Here is a 17,410-nt window from a genome sequence, read left to right on the forward strand (position 1 = left end):
GAAAACAAATTATATTTGTGTTAAACCTGAACATAAAGGTTTTTGAATAATTGAGTTCAACTTTTTTAAAAGTAGCATCTTTCTTCCAAAGAGAATCAGGAGCTGCTGACAGAAATATGTAAATCAACTCCATAATTTTCTGGCAGAAATTTGATTATTGAAATTGATAACTGTAAATAAAACATCAGCTTGAGCCACTTGGGACCAGACCTCTAGGGTAAACTGAGGACTGTTTCACTTAACGACAATAACCATATTTTTCTGATATTTCAGTTGTATGTTCTTATTTGTATTTGGTAGCTATGGAGAAGAGAATCTCATTGCATAAAAACATTCCAAAACTTTAATTTATGATTCTGTGCTTGCATGGACCCTCATTAATTGTGAGAACTATGACCTTTCCTTTCAAGTATCCTGGCAGTAGATTTTAGAGGAAATAGCCCTGCATGTGAAACTCTTCTAGCTGTGGTGTCTGTGTTCATAGAATCATAATTACAGCTGGATAGGATCTCTGGAGATCGTCTTGTTCACCTGCCCTGTTCAGAGCAAGTTCAGTCAGATTGGAATACCCAGGGCCTCATCCAGTCAAGTTCGGATTGTCTGCTATTTGTTTGGGTAGTATGTTCTGATGTTTGACCACCCTCATGGTGAAAAATCCCATGCTCCATCTTGTTTTCTGCCTCTTGTGCTATAGCAGTGCACTTTTGAGCAGTGTTCTGTTTTATCGATGCCCTTTAGGTAGCTGTAGACAGCAATAAGATCTGTACTGCTCCTGCCTCCTAAGCCTTTTCTTAAGGCTGAGCAAACCCTGTTCACCCAGTCTGTCCTCCTATATAAAGTGCCCCAGCCCTCAGTTGTCTTGGTGGCATTCTCCTGTGCTCACTCCAGTGTGTCTGTCTCTCGTTCTGGGGAGCAGAAAACTCAGTGCAACTCCAGGTATAGCCTTTTGAAAGGGGAATGTTCATGTCCCTCAGCTTGCTGGCAATGCAATCTGGAATGCAGTCAGTTTTTGTTGCTGAAGGACACTACTGACTCGGATTCAACTTATGTTCATGAGATCCCTCATGTCCCTTTCTGCAGATCTGCTTTCTAAGCAATCCACCTGCAGCTTGTACTGGCTCCTGTTTTTCATCCCAGGTGCAGGGCTTTACATCTGCCTTTGAATTCCTTCTGGTTTCTGTTGGCCCACTTCTCAGCATGTTGAGGTCCCTGCACATAGCAGCCCTGTCCTAAAGCATATCTGTCACTCCTTCCAATGTGGTATTGTCCAGACTTGATGCATGTGAAGTCTTTCTTTTCATCCATATTCTCTTGCAAAACCAGGTGTATGGCTTTAATGCTTAATGAAAGGGACTATAACACTACATATTGCATAACTGTGTATCATGCATGAGCAAATAGAATTACATAAAAATAATAAGTCACACTTCAAATTGACCTAAGCCAGTGTTTCTGTATCCAATACTGGTAACTGATGCTTAAAGAGTAGTCCTTCCTGCTATATAACTTCTTCCCCTTGGCCAGTCAGTGGTTTTTAGACTTGGAGAGACAGAGAAGACCACCCTATATCAGTTGCTTTTTTCAAAGTCACTTCATACCTGCGGACTTCAGAATCCTCAGTTGTAGAGGATGCACAGTTGAATGTATTAATGTAATTCACACTTCCTTGTGTTCTGAATGTGCTTTCTGATAACTTTGGGAGTCCCATCCCATTTTTGTTTTGAGAAGTAAAAAACCCTCAAACCTCTTTCTCTTAAATCATCCCTATATATTCTCTCTCTAAAAACAAACAAAATGCAAAAAACCCAAACCTGTCCTCAAAAAATATGCAGACAGACCCCCTTCAACTGAAGTCACCTGAGTTCTTTTTTAAGATGAGGAGTTTTGTCACTTCAGGCCTTCTTCCTTTTCCAGGTGATTTGTTAATATTGCCATACAACAATGGAACTCTGCATGGATTCTTTCTGGATGTTGCTGGTAACTGCTCTCTGTATGCTAATCTAACCTCTTGTTTCTTTTAGCCAGTTTAGTCATTCCTCAAAGGGCTTTTTCCTCTTGTCCAATGGAAACTGTTTTTCTAAGAATCTTTTCATGATGGATGAACCTTTTGTTGAAAGCTGTAAGAAGTTCTAAGCAATTAATGTTAGACATATTGAATGTCATGTATACTTTAGCATATCCAGATAATTCTCAATAAGTGATTATATCTAAACACTGTTTTCTTTAACTCTGTTTTATTCAAAAGATGTTTAATCACATGATTTGTGATTGCTTGATGAATGATAAGGATTTAAAGCTGCTTTTAGGTATGCAAAAGCTCATGCCTCAGAGGAGGTAACCTCTTCATTATGGTGAAGAAATACTTCTGTTTTAATGTTTTCTAGAATAAAATTTAGATGAAGGGGGAAAAGAATCCTCTTAAAGAAAATAAACCATGTAAAAAAATAAGATAACTTTCACACTGTCTTAAGTTTTATTCTAGTTTTTTAAAATGCAGAAAACATACTTAAACACTATTTTTTCCAAATTATTTACTGAAGTGACTTTGTTCATCTAGAGGATTAGTTTTTAAAACAATTCCTAATTGTATCTTTGCTGTGCAGAAATGCTGTGGGTTTTTTCCTCTAACAAGAATAAAAAGTTTTTTCCTATCCCTATCTTTTTTGGTTTTTTATAATACCTTTATTGTATCTGGCTATATTAAACCTATGAAAAAGGTAAGTGTTCTTCATAAAGCTCTACCAGTCTGCACCTAGAAGGGATATGTAGTTCTGATTGTCAGGAAAACTTAATTATGGTCACCAATATTGAAGTGTATGGCATCACTTGTTTGCCTTGGCAGGATTATATGAAGATATTCTTTGATCAGATGAGGGGTAAGGGAGAGAGATACTCGTGTCATCTTCCTTGCAGGCTTTTTAAGAGCAGGAATGACCCTGTTAGACAGTAGCCATCCTGAGTATGAGAAACTTTAGTGAATTTGACCTAAGGGGCTGTCCCTAGTTGCATTTACCAAAGGAAGATAAATACTCATAAACATTGCTGCTTTGAGTCTTTTTATTTTCAAGCTTCTGTAAGTTCTCATATGAAGTCTGTAATATTCGTAGGAGTAAACTGGTTGTAGAACTACCAGAATCCTTTTTTTATTATTGGATATGTTAGTAAGGATTTTTTAAATTGAGTCACTTCAGAGCTCCTGAAAGTAAAAGCATTGCCTCAAGCTAAGCATGGTGTTGGCAGGAGCTATGCAAACTTCTTTGTGTAGTTTTTGCCAAAGAACCTCATTCTTGACCTGAAATATCCCTGCTGTTTCCAGCTGTGAGCTTCATGAACAAACACTATGAATTTTGACAAGCTGATCATTATTCATGCAGAATGATTTATTAGATCAAATTCCTGTCCTAATTAGTTTCCCTTTGTTTTTAACAAGCTATACTTTGTTTTTGTTTTCACATGCTTTCTAACAAGTCTTATGTTTTGCAAATTTCATTGGGTTGAGTAGGTAATCCTAAGAAATGACTGAAGGATGCAAGTGATGTGTGGTGTTGCATTGTCTACCTTAAATGGAAGGCACTGCATGTAACTCACTGTCTAAGAATGTAGTAAAATGCAACTTGATTGTATTGGTGTATGGAATTGTCTGAATTGGTCTTTAAATTGTGAAGTTCATAAGCCAGGAATACTCAGGGAGAGAATTAATTAAATTGGAGCTATAAAAGAATATTTAATTTGGAGTAGTTTGGCACTTAAATTGCTGTATCAGTTTTTTTTCACAATAAACTAGTGTTATATACTATTTAGGAAAGCAGGAATTTTTCCTGCAACCAAATCTTTCCACCAGTCAAATAGTGGGAAATGTTGAGTCAGAAATAAAATGGCCTGTACTAAGGCTAGGATGTGCGATTCCTTAATGCCTGGATTATATGTGGATGGATGTTGTGGACTGTTCCCTTGGTTGCTATAGTATAACTCTTTTTCCTCTTACCTGTCCCATTCATCCCCCTCCATTTGTGTGATGAATAAGGTAGCAAAGATCATTGTGAGCCCTTAGAGGATGCGGAGGTGACTTTTTTTAATTAAAAAACAAACCCCAAAACCCACACCAAAGCCCAACCAAACACCCCCCAACACACACACTTTTATACGCTCACACAGTCATACCCACATACTCATGAGTATTGACATGCATGTATTGAACTAGCTTATCAAGCAACCAGACCACACAGATGAATGTGTCAAAGTGGTATTGGTAAAACTCCTCCCACTGAAGTGAGGGATGACAGATTCCTGCTATCAAATCCTCATGTCTTCTGGGTGGTTCTTACGTCAGCAGCTGTGTGCTGAATTTGGATGTGACTTTTGTACCCTATAGGAGCTGACAGCGATGAGGGTCTCTTCATCTTGTTCCACCTCTAAACCATTAGGATTTGCTCAGTCTTTTGTCTCCCTATCTTGACTGTTTTAAGGCTTCAATCCTGTTGTTTATCTTCCCACCATTATCTCTTAACGACTTAAGTCTATAGTTTGTCCCTTGTTTGACTTAGAGGAGCTGATATGTAGTTGTACTGTGATCTTTGATTTGCTTATCTAGGTGTCATCAACACATGCTGTTCTTAAGGCCTTTCTTCTGCTATTCTTTCTGGTGTTTCCACACCCAGGCATTCCCATTCGTTGTCCAATCCTATCGATCTTAATGTTTCTATTACAAAGTGTCTCTACATTTGTATGAAAAGGGAACACCTGTCTCTATCTCATGCTAGCAGCTCCTAATCTGTTACTACCTCTTAAACATATTTTGGTGGGTTTTAGACCTATTGTCCGACTTGTTAAAATTACTCATTCTTTGTTTATTAACATAACTTCTGTCACCTATTTTTTTGTATGGGGCTCTGGTCTGTTTGCTAGAAACTTTTGTTCCCATCTTGTCATCCAAGAAATCTCTAGTTTTCCTTCTCCCCCTTTTCTTGCTTTTCTACCTTGCTGGTGCCAGGGGAAATGCAGGATTGTGCTGTCACACTAGCTTTAGCTGTTGGGGCTTATCAGCTTAATCCTTTTCTTGATCTTGGTATTGCAGGCTCCTGTCTTGTTCATACATGCAGATTTCCCCATCCCCAAATCCTATTAACCCACTCAATACTACTTGTGCACAGAGAAATTGCGACTCCTGATCAGCTTCCTTTCTCATGGGCTGAGTATGCATTCCTTGCACAGTAAACCTTCTCTTGTTTGCCTCAAAGAAACTCTGAAGAGCAGCCACCTTCTGGAGATGGAGTGCTAGAAGACTGGTGGGGTAGTTACTAGGTGAACTGCCAAGGGCTCCTCGTGTTACTGCTGACTTCTTCCTTCTCTGGCACCTAGTGCTTTTTATAAATAAAGCAGAAGCAATAGGGCTTTCTTGAAAGCAAGCAGGCCTTGTTGATTCTTTGTTTTCTTTGGGCTGGCTAGGAGATGCTGACTAAGTTTTTCTTTGAAGCACTTCAGCTAAAGGAACGCTTGCAGAATGCGTTTTTAATAATTTCAGAATAATTGAAAAATTGTTTTGCTGTCCACACTCCGAATAGTTAATTACTTGTGCAGTCTATTGGATTGACATTTTTATTTGCAGTCTTACTTGAAAGTTCTTCCAAACTGTACTCATGGGCAGGCATGCTGTTCATGTTTATTAATTTTTGCTTTTTGATTGCATGTGCTGGTGTCTTTTTTTTTTGAGAGAATCTTTCTATAACTTTAACCTAAAGCTGGTTTACACCATGTTATGCAATCAAGGTGAAGTTATGTGCACCAAACTTCCATTTCTGATTAGGGATCAGTGCATGGAAGTCTCTTTATTCCATAAAGATATTTGGACTTTGCTATCTTTCGGATGCTTTGGCTGGAGTAGTTTAGAACAGCTGTTGAGTTCCCTAACTTGTATTCTAGTTGCTGCTAGGAGAGTGTTCTGTACTTGCAACTCTTCTTAGACTGTGAGAGTCCTTGGGAAGAAGTGCAGAGCTTCCCAGAGGTTTTCTTTTAATACCAGTAAGGACTCTTTTTGTCAATATAAAAGCTACTTTGAAATTGACAGGGAGACTTTTGGGGGAAGGGCATTATTTTAGTGCAACTGAGATGCCCTCTATCCCTGCCAATACAATTTAGTGCTTTGGATGCCGCATCAGTTAGCTCCGTAGTAGCTGGAAATAAGTGCTACAGTAGCTCTTCAGAAGGATGAGCTTGTTTCTGAAGGGACACTACACATGAAAAATCCTTTAAGATGGTGGAATTAAAACTGAACTTTCAAATTGAGCTGTCTAGACAAGACAGTTCCTACTAAGCTTTACTGTCACTGGTTTTTCACTGGCTGTTTCACCAGAGCTGGTGGAAGAACTAATTGGTCTTGTAGGACAAGTGCAACTTCCTGAAAATGCAAGCTTGGACCAGAAGGGAAAGACTAGCCTATTAAACTAGGACTATAGCTTTTTTCTTAGTTCTAAGTGGGGAAATACCAGGCCAGATCTGACAGCCCAAGAAACGTGAGGCTGCTGCAGCTTTGTGTCCCTGGTCTAGCCAGTAATGAGGCAGAAAATGTATTTGTGGTAGGCACAGTCACACAGAGTGCTCATGTACACCACACATACATGGCTGGCCACAGAGATGAACTGACAGTCAAATAAGTCACATGAACACAGCACTGGTGGCCTCATCCTACTCCTGTTTCTAGCTGAACAGAATGGAGGTCTGCTAGTGAGAGTGTGTGTGTATAATAGATGTATATGTGTTGGCAATATGAATCCCCCCAGGTGCTGTGCTCAGACACTCAGATATGCACACAGATAGAGAGTCCCTTGCCCAGGAAAAGGTTAGAAAGGAATTTAGCAAGCAGACAGGACACGCCGTGCTGATTCAGTGCAGGGCATGGCAAGACAAGCATACTGACCAGCAAACTGTTTGCGTGAACGAGTCCTATTTATCCTGTTACCTGTCTTATTTTCCCACCCTGGCTCCTCCCCAGATCACCTGAATTCCTCCCCTGAACATCCCATAGCAAGTCCTGCGTGACCCTGAAATGCTTTTCCCCAGCATCCCCCAATGTGTCCCGTGCCCCAGGGCAGTATTTCCCCCTCTCCCCTGAAAGTGCCCGGGCATTGCCTCATCCTGATGGTGTCACACCTGGACACAGGGGCTGAGGCTTTCCTGGGGCAGCCCGGGGAGGACTGGACAGGGTGTCCCCTCCTCTGAGCCTGCAGCTTGGGTTCCCACCTGCCTTCGCCCCTCTGCTTCTCTGGGCGTGCAGAGTGGGCTGGTGCTACCAGGGCTGAAGGCTCCTGCGTGGGCCTGGGAAGAACCAGGGCAGGATGTTATTTGGGCTCCCCCTCCTGCCATTGCCTCTCTCTGCCTCTTCCTGGGAGTGCAGATGATCTATTGTGTAATACAACACTGTGCAAATAGAACTTGATGGAAGATGCTGTTTCATACCTGTTAATATCAGTAGTGATGCCTGCAGCAGGCCTTTGACGAAGCTCGACAGCTTGTACTTCATGAGCAACAGAGCTTAAGGCTCTTGCATGTAATACATGTAACAGCAATTTTCCTTGTTCTGTTGCTTTTTCTGCGTTTTCTTCTCCTGGAGGCTGTAATTTATTTGCCAGTGGAAGTAGTCCTGTGTCTTAAGCTTTTTTGGATCATTCTAAGAGTTAGAAGCTTTTTTTACATTCTAGAAGATGAAAAAATCCCTCTATATCTAATATGGCTTTTTTCTGTGAAGTGTGGATATGTATTATATGCACATAATATTAGCATTAGTAATAATTACTCATGTTATCTAGTGACAGTTACTGTTTATGATGTAATAACATTTTTGTTAGGTTTAATACTATTTTTAGTCCTTTTCTTCATTCCCCTTAAAATTAGAAATAGGGAATAATAGTTCACTTACTCATTTGGAGTTAAGATCTGACTGCAAAGATGGCAAATTGTTGGTGTAATTCCTTAATCGGTCTAGTGGGGTTACTGTTCTGGGAATAGCATTACAGTAAACATGGGTGTAGAAATGCTGGTAACCAAGCTACTTGGTGCTCAGATTGCGAGCTGATAAAATAACACATTTAAAATGCTCAGACTTTTAAGAAATCAGAGTTCACTGTTAATGGATGGAGATTGACCCTTCAACAGAAAGACTTGAGTGCTTTTCTTTTTTGATAACAACTATTGTACTATTCTGTAGTGTGCTATTAAGCAATATAACTGGGGAAAAAAAAAACCCTCTACTGATTATGTACCAGTTCTTGCCATTGACATAAAATGGCTGAGTCACTGCAGGAAAGTGTTTCAGATTTGTGCAGCTTAAGCAAGACTATTGCAATTGCTAGACAGGGTGGTGGATTTAGGCTTCTTTTCAACGAATGTAGAGATAAAGATTCTCTAGTGAACAATTAAGGAATAAAGCATCGAAACTCCCTAAGGTCTTCCAACTCTCCTCAGATATTTGAAGGAGATTACTGATTCCACAAGTTGTCTTGATGAGATTTTAGTTTCTCTTAAGAAAAAAAGACTTTCATACGTTAAGGAAGTAACAAACAATGTTTTAATCCAGGACTTTAGAGAAAAAAATTATGCTAGACAGCGTGTGTCTGTGTCTGTTTGCTCATGGTGGGTACAAAGAGTCTTTCTAATACAGCCACCCAAAAGCCTGAAGAGCTAAAGGCATTGGTGAATAATGGGGGAGGAAATGATCCAGCAGTATGATTGGCTCACAGTTTTGTGCTGTTGCACCTACTTATTTTATAAATAAGAGCTTTGGACTTCTGATAATTTTTTTCAGAATACAGCAAAATATTCAGTAAAACCATTGGTTTTGTTTAAGGTAGTGGGTTCTTTATCAAGAAAAACTATGCCTCCTTTAAAAGAATCTCCAGAAAGTTCTATGTGATAACCAAACTTTGGTTTTTTGGGAGCAGGTATCATGGTTTTGGTAAAGGATCACTAACAGGTGGATCCAAAGTAAAAGAATAAGTAATGTAGTAGGAATATTATTGGAATAAATATGTGGTTTTGAGTTAAACAATTTATTCTGGATATCGTTGTTTATATAGGCTTTTAATTTTCTATATATGCTTTACTACTATCTCATTTTTTACTAGATTTTATCTATATAAAAACTTGAAAAAACCTTAAATATTTTTAGAAGTATACTTAGTATTTTGAGAACTGATTAGATGTCTTAAATGTAACAAAACAATTTTTGCAGAGTAATGCAGTATGATAAAGACCACTTGTAATGCTAAAGAATACCTATATATATGTGACAAATGTTGCAGAATAAAATTTGTGCCCTATCTCAAGCAAATAGAATATCAGCTCAAAAGAAATACTGTAGTTTTAAAATTATAAAACAGTGCTCAAGTAGTTCAATTACTTGCCCATTTATTTGTATTTTAAAATGAATGCTATGTTTTGCTGTGGAAGTACCTGGTGCCGAGTGTGAAATATGGAAGTTGTATGAAAATGGCTATGAAAAACTGAGTTTAAATTATTTATTTGGATAAACTCAGTGACTGAGTCAATTGAACCTGGGAAGAAGGGAGGGGTTGGGGGAGATGTTTTAAGATTTAGTTTTTATTTCTCATTATCCTACTCTGATTTGATTGGTAATAAATTGAATTTCCCCAAGTCAAGTCTGTTTTGCCCATGATGATGATGACTGGTGAGTGATCTCTCTGTTCTTATCTCAACCCATGAGCCTTTGGTTATATTTTCTCTCCCCTGTCCAGCTGAGTAGGGGAGTGATATGAGCGGCTTTGGGCACCTGGCCTCCAGCCAGGGTCAACCCACCACAAATTTAAATTCTTAGCTGTAGAATATGAACTTAAAATAAATACAGTGCTCCTGTAAAACAGTTTTGGGTAAGTGTTTGCTTTCATGTTTGACTCAGTAGTGTTTCCTAAGGGGAAAAAACCACCAACAAAAAACAAACAAAAACCCCAACAAAAAAAATTTAATTATTGGGAGAGGGGGGCTGTGATCCAACAGCTTAACAGAAGCTTTTTGTTTAAGAATTTTTGTACTTTACTAACTGTAAATACTCATCATGTAAATTATAGTTGTTAGCATTGGTATTTGCAGTGTATAGAGACTCTAGTCAAAATCCTGTTGGTATTATGAATAAATAAACATATGTATAACCTCTTGCTTTTGATTTTTCACAAACTGGATTTTGGACTACATGGGACAGATGTGAACTCCAAATCTGCCAGGAAGTACTTCAAGCTCTAGTTCCTGTGGTCTGATTCTGTCAGATCAATTTTTCAGTTGTGTATGTGAAATATTACATATGCAGCAAGTCACACTCATGAGGGTTTATCAACTGTATATCTAAGATAAAATTACTTTGTGTGTGCAAAGTAGCTATTTGTTCAGGCTTTCTAAATGTGTGGCAACCTGGGCATTTGGGTTGCTGGACCAGATAAGATAACTGCCTGAGTAGCTGGACACTAAATTAGTGAGAAATAGTTAATTGTCCCAGTGAGTGATACTGGCAGACTTGAAAATTTTGGATGGAAGTGAGGTGGAAGAACAAGGTCTAGAGTTACAGTGGCTGGTTCACTTGGTTACAAAGGTTACAGGGGGCACAACTTGAGTCATGTGCATGATATAAAGGGCACATGCTGAGATAAAGAATTACCCCGTCATATGCTTTTTCTTGTATTTTCTTATCAAGCTTTCCATGCAAATGATTCCCTCTTCCTGTTAATACTCTGAAAGGGGCAACACTTTAATCTGTTTGCTGTGCAAAAACCTATGGTACCCCTGTTATTTTACTGACTTTTCAGTATTTGAAGGGAAGAGAATGGCAGATGTGGAAGAAAATGATGCATGTAAATCCTCTTTTTCTCAGCCTGTGAAAACAACATTTAGTGACACTTAAATAGTCCAGTTTTGGACATGTATTTCCATTTGGCAGTGTATTTGTGATTAGGGTAATACATTTATATGTAAATATTGAGGAAAAAAGTAAGCATTCTTTATGAAAGATACTGAACTTGTCACCTTACTTTACCTTAAGATTGTTTCTTTTAAAGTTAAATGTAACTTTCTACATAACTTGTAGCACAAAATAATGTTACAGTTGGAAAGACAATTTTGCTGCATAGTTCAATGTTTGTACTTGTAATACCCAATGCAGGCACAAACCTCTGAACACCTGTTTGTTTTTTGGATTGACATGTCCTGTTTGAAAATAGACACTTTTGTTTCTATATAAATACAGAATCTTCCTTTTTGAAGTAGATGGTAGTTCAACAATCAGATCTTACCTTGAAAAAAACCTGTTACAGCATCTAAATGATTTGTCCTAAAATCACTTGTTCTTCTGTTTTGTTTGCTCTGTGTGGTAGTATTTTGGGTTTGGTTAGTGTACTCTTTTTCTTTATGGTTAAATAGTCTGTCCCTTGCTGAAAATGGGGACTTGTTTGCCTCTAAAGCTGTAAATGTAATGCTCTTAATGACTATTTTGGGGTGGCTTGTGGGGAAGGATGGTTTGTAACATTAGGAGATTTTTAGGTAACAGTTTGAGCCTTGAAGATGTGGATTTAAGACCTAAATTAAGTTTGATTATTCTGTAGGGACCTACAGAACATAAGGGGGAATATATGTTGATGTAATCAGGATACATGCTGTTATAATCTGTCCTGAGGATGCTTATGAAGTTACTGAGATGTGATGGGGTCTCTTAGCCAATCCTGATGGGTTCAGAGTTAGCTTGTGAGCTGCTTGATGGCAAACTATGCTCCTGAACTTCAAAAAGTGTACCAAGCTTGCTTGTGAAGTTAGATTTCTTCTTCTTGTCTGTTTTTTATCTTCATGGTCTCATAAGGACTTCTGATGCTGTAGAAGTGAAATGCATGCTTGTGCCATTTAAAAGGCAACCTTGATTTGCAGGTCTTGCCCCAGTGCAAGTGAGGTGGGGGAAAGGAGGAAGAATAGTAGCTCCATTAAGAACTTAGGAATTGGAGTCTCGAGGTCTAAGCTATGCTGTAGCTCTAAAACACGAGACCATTGCATGGCATGTTTTGTTGCAGATATGTTTGGAACATGTGTGTAACTTGGTTGTGAGAGCAGTTAGGATTAAACCTTTCTGGCAAATCAGGCTGTCATCTTTGAAGTTAATAGCTAATACTTTCTTATGCAGAATGTTACTGATCCTAAGTCAAAACAGAATGTCATCTGTGGTGTTCAACTGTGTGGTATTTAAAAAACATGAATAAAAAACCAGTGCTAATTTGGGAGGAGGGAAGGAAAGATAATGTGCCTGGAAATCAGTTCTGGAATTAATTTTTATTTTTTTAGGCATTAGTAAAAAATGTGATTACATTGTACTTTGAAAGCTGTCTTAGACAGTCAGCAGAAAACATTCTTGTATGACTTCTAAAAGGAAAAACAAGTGGTTACAGCCAATTCTTATCGATTTGTTCCTTGTTTATTCTTCCTACCACAGCATTTTCAGACTTTATTAAGTGTCAAAGGTCAAGCTCAGTTTGCCATGAAATCCAGATGCACGTGTTTTTCTGTTAATGATTGACTTCAGTCTTCCTTTAAAGGTTTCTGAAGGCTTAATACTTATAATCTCTGCCAGCAATATTTTGTCTAACAGTGCACTTACTACATTTGAGCTTTTGTTTTAGCTTTTACTAACTTAAGCATTTGTTTATTTTCCTCTCTTTAAACTACACAGATCTGCACTCTCCCTAGTAGTAAAAGTTGTTTGCCTATAAGAACATTTCTCTTTAACTATTTCAGGTTCCTATTTTGTGCCTTATAGTTTGAAGAAAATGTCATCATCAGTTTCCCATGATACTTTGGATTCACCATTATCTGTTTTGTTGATTTGTTAAAGGGGGAACCAACAAGCAAAAAAAATCCTCAAAAGTCTGCCTAAGCTTGTTATTTTAGCAAGTGTAAACTAGATAGTAATTAAGTAATCAGCTAGTTGCAGTGATACAGGATGTTAGTGCATGAATATCCACTTTTCTGTTTTCCTGCTGCTTGTGCTCAAAGGACTTGATCTCAGTAGAAATTCTTATCTTGTGTTGTCATTGCTTATGAAGGCAGAGGGTGAAAGTAGTCTAGTCCTATTTTTGTAAATGGTAAACTTGGGGAGGATCACTGTATTAAGGATATATGTAAATGTCTTCTGGCACTTGGTCTTTCATCTGTGTTGAACATCATGTCAGAACATTTATGGTGTATAAAGCCTTAGAAATCCATGTATGTTCTAACTTGATATAATGTTTCGTTTTGTTTCTTACTTCTTACTATATGAACTTATTTTTCTAATTTTACAACATATTGGCAAGTTTATGCTGCTTTCCACCTTGTTGCATCAAGATCAAAATGGCACATACAAACCTGAAGTATCATTTTGAACTGTCAAAGGCATGTATACTGAAGAGATGCTATGCATAAGCACGGGAAAGCTTACAGCTATTTGTAAAATCTGAGTTCAGTCTTTTCATTGAGAATAAACTAATTCAGGTTGTCTGATAGTGACTTAATGTCTGCTGAAAAGAGGTTACGCTTTCATGCTTGTGATACAGAAACAGGGTGTTTGTTCAAAGACTTCTTTACTGGGATCCAGTGGGTCATGTATAGTTCTTGGTTTCTGACTCATTATAGCTACCAGTATGTTTCAGTAATAAGGTTATTCAGTAAAAGACTTGTTCCTCAGGGACAAGAAAAAGAGTGGGGGGAAAAAATTATTCCTGTTGGATATTTCCACTAGTCCCTCGTTCATAAATCTGTGTATTGGCCATGATCTCTTTGAGTGTTGTGGAAATCTGATTAGATCCTTTATAGATCATTCTGATTCTTAAAGCCTGTTCGAGATAGCTTTGTCCAAAAGAGATGGTATTTCATTGTGGTAAATTTTTTGTCCAAAATATTTTAAAATTTTCATTTAAATTGGGGTATTTTTTGTTTGTTTTTTTGGATAGTATTGCTTTAAGGGAGAGCCTAGCTCAGACATCTGCAAACTATATACTTGAAAGCAAGCAAACTGAAAGCTGTAGTCATGTAACCCGAGTTCAGAGTATAGGATATTTCCTGTGGCAGCATTATGTCATAAATTTATTTTTAGTCCTTAAACACAGACTTTCTCTAATGGGATCAACAGATTACTTGAGTAGAACAAGCAATGTACTCTTTTGACACTAGGAATTCTAAATGTGTCAATACATGCATTTCAACATCTGCTTTCCTTTTCTACTGACATACTGTTCTGTGATCTGTGGATTGCTCACTAATGGGAACATGTATGTGGAAATTCAGTTGCTTTCCCTTGTGCACCCACAATTAATGAAATTCCTCAGAATTCATGAGAAGCTACTGAGCAGTCTCTGAAACAATTTTCACAGGCAAGGTATGTAGCACAAGGCATTTGATGTCATCTTGGAGTAGTGATAGGTTGGATAAAAATAGTTGGCAATTTCCAGGAGGCTGACCTACAGAGTCTCTCTGGACATGGGAGGAGGTTCTGATAGTTACTGGGTCTAATGGTTTGGTTGCTGTGTTGGTTACCTAACATCTGTTGAACAATTCCCTCTTTTGGAAATTACTAGCTTTTCCATGGAGAAAGAAAATTAGATAATGGATAAAGGAGGATGTGTCTAGACTGCCTTAGGCAAAGGGTAACCCTGTGTTTCTGGGCACAGACAACAAGAATAAAACAATACTGATGGAAAAAGTGCATCATTAGGAGGGAGATAAAGAATTTCTAAGTAATGAAGCTTACATCTATAATGCTAACAATAGGTTTTATGAGATCTACTTGTAAGGATCTCTGGCTTAGAATTCAAGGATACCCTCAACTCCTTCCCATTTCCTAAGGGGGGGGAAAAAGGGGGATTAGTCTTATGGCTTAGTTTTACTTCTTTCCTTACTTGAAGGAGTTCTTACATCTAAGATTCACAAACAAGGGATTGGTGGTTGGCCTAATATTGCCAACCTAATTTTTTTCTGAAGAACTGCTAATGTTTAACATGATTTTCAGAAACCAGTTTTTCAAGAAGCAGGGGCTTAGAATAGTATTATTCCATAAATTAGTGTCTTAAAGTAACTTGAGTTGGAAGAGACTCTGGTTATCTGGTCTGATACCCCTCGCTTAAAGCAGGGCTATGTTAAAAAATTTGTTTAACTTCTGAGTTAGATCAGGTTATTCACAGCCTTGGCTAGTCAATTTTCAATATATCCAAGGATGGAAATTACACAGCTTCTCTGGACTATGCATTCTGGTGTTTGACTACCTTCATGATGAAAAATTGTTTCTTAACATCTAATTGGAATACCCTTTATTGCAGTTTTGGTTTTTGCCCTGTAACTGTGCACCACTGAAGAGACTAGCTCTGTTCTGTAATAATCACCTGTTAGATGTCTGGAGGCACTATTTAAATTCCTTTTTGAGTTGCTGGTCTTCTCATCTGCAGGCTGAACAAATTCAGACTTAGTAGCTTGTCCTCATACATGACTGTTGGTGGCTGACCATTAGACTTGCTGAGTTCTTGTGTTATTGCTGAGTGATTAATAAGCAGATTAAATTCAGTGTACATGTGTCTCATGGGGAGAAATATAATCCAAATACATGGTGGGGAAAAAAAGAAAATGGCCTATACACCAGTTGTTACTATTGGGGGGAAAATAAGGTCAGGGATAGTTTTCTAAATATCTTTACTCCAAAGCAGTTGTGATACTTTAAAAATTAAAAAAAAAAAATAAAAGGAAGGATAATTAGAAGATAGAGGATGAAAAAAGTTATGTTAGCACAAAACTTATTATTTTTCCCATTAAATACTGTATACAGTTTTGACTACCCTGTTGCAGAAACAGTGTAATACAATTAGACTCAATATAAAAGGGGAAGAGGGAAAAGTACATCTTCTATACAAAGTAAAAAACCATGCTTCATCTGGAGAAGAAACTAGTATGAACAGATCTGATAAAGACATATAAAATCATAGGTTCCAGTAGGAAGTTTAGTAGAGATGATTAGTTTGTATTTCTTAGAACAATTAAAGTATGAACAGGTTCAAAATAAAGGAGAGCTTATTTTTATGTGGTGCTGGTGCTTGAGCATGCTCTGTAACTGATTGCAATAAAATGCAGTGAAGCTGAAGCAATATTGATGGAGCTAAATGTTCTTGAGGAGTGGTTAGATGCAACTTTCTACTTAGGAGGTTTCTAAGCTGCTTATTGTTGGATGTTGGGAGGACATAGCCAGGGAAAAAGTATTGCAGGATGCTATCCCTTTTTCAAATGTTCTTTGTCTAAGTACTGTGTGGTGGTCAGAAACAGGATACTGGGCTAAACCAGTCTTTGATCTACACAATATTGCAATTCTTTTATTCTTAAAAATAAATGCCATGTAAATGTGATTATGCAGGCAAGGAATTATTAATACTAGCTGGAGACAAGCAAATTATCTCCAGAAATAACTCTGAACAACCACTTCTGTTTCCTCCAAAACAGTATCTCTCAAATTCCTAAGCTACACTCATAAAATCTCATGGAAGCCAATCTTCTGCTTTGCTGAAGAGAATATCCTTGTATGTAAATGGCCATAATAGAAGTGGAAGTCCTTCACGCAGCCCATAGTTGAGTTACGGAGTAGCTTGCTGTAAGATGTTGCAAATGTTTAAGTATTCCAGGAGAGGATGGCAGTTCATGGAGGAGAAATTGCTATAATATTGATAAATACACTGAAAAAAAAGTATTGTCCAAAATTTGTTTATTAGGAAAAAACAAAACAAACAAAAACTGGCTTAGGAAGTCCCTCAGCTGTTAATGATTTGAGGCTGGGAGAGTACATACAGGCTTCCTTATTCTTGCATAAATCATAACTAATAACTTAATGGAAGCATGAAGATTTTAATATTGTAAATATTGTCCTTTTTTTCTCCAAGTACAAGGAAAACCCTCCTGAATACTATTAAAGTTGAGCTTTCAGAAGTTAAGTGCCATTATTTCAGCAGTTATATTAATTCTGCATTATGGTTTTATTGTAATAGGCTGCTTCTGCACAAACCTTTTCAGTGTGAGACAATGAAATGTTTTTAAACATCTGCCATTCATAGAACTTGTCCTTAATGGTTTATTTTACACAATCATTTTAAAATAATTTGTTTCTTGGAAATCTTTGTAGAGTACTTCACACAAAACAACAGGAATTTCACACACTTTCAGTATGAGAAGTATTATTTCCATCTTGTAAGTAAAGAGATTGACTCTGAAGCAGTTTGTCTCTGATTCTGTACTTTCTGCTCATTACGAGTTAATGCAAGAATTTCTCATCCAGCATCATTATAACTTGTACTTAAAACTATTAGCAGTATAGCATGGCCTGAACTACTATACTGGTAACAGTGAGATGGTGGGAGAACTTATTTTT

The 17,410-nt window shown here is 37.7% G+C and overlaps 1 protein-coding gene across 4 annotated transcripts in view; it reads left to right on the forward strand.

Moving 5' to 3' along the window:
• Positions 1 to 17,410, forward strand: part of SLC16A10 (solute carrier family 16 member 10) — a 78,019-nt gene that overhangs the window by 22,871 nt on the left and 37,738 nt on the right. The gene's annotated exons all lie outside the window — the stretch shown is intronic.

The sequence above is a fragment of the Grus americana genome, chromosome 3, assembly GCF_028858705.1.
Source record: "Grus americana isolate bGruAme1 chromosome 3, bGruAme1.mat, whole genome shotgun sequence".
Taxonomy (NCBI): Eukaryota; Metazoa; Chordata; class Aves; order Gruiformes; family Gruidae; genus Grus; species Grus americana.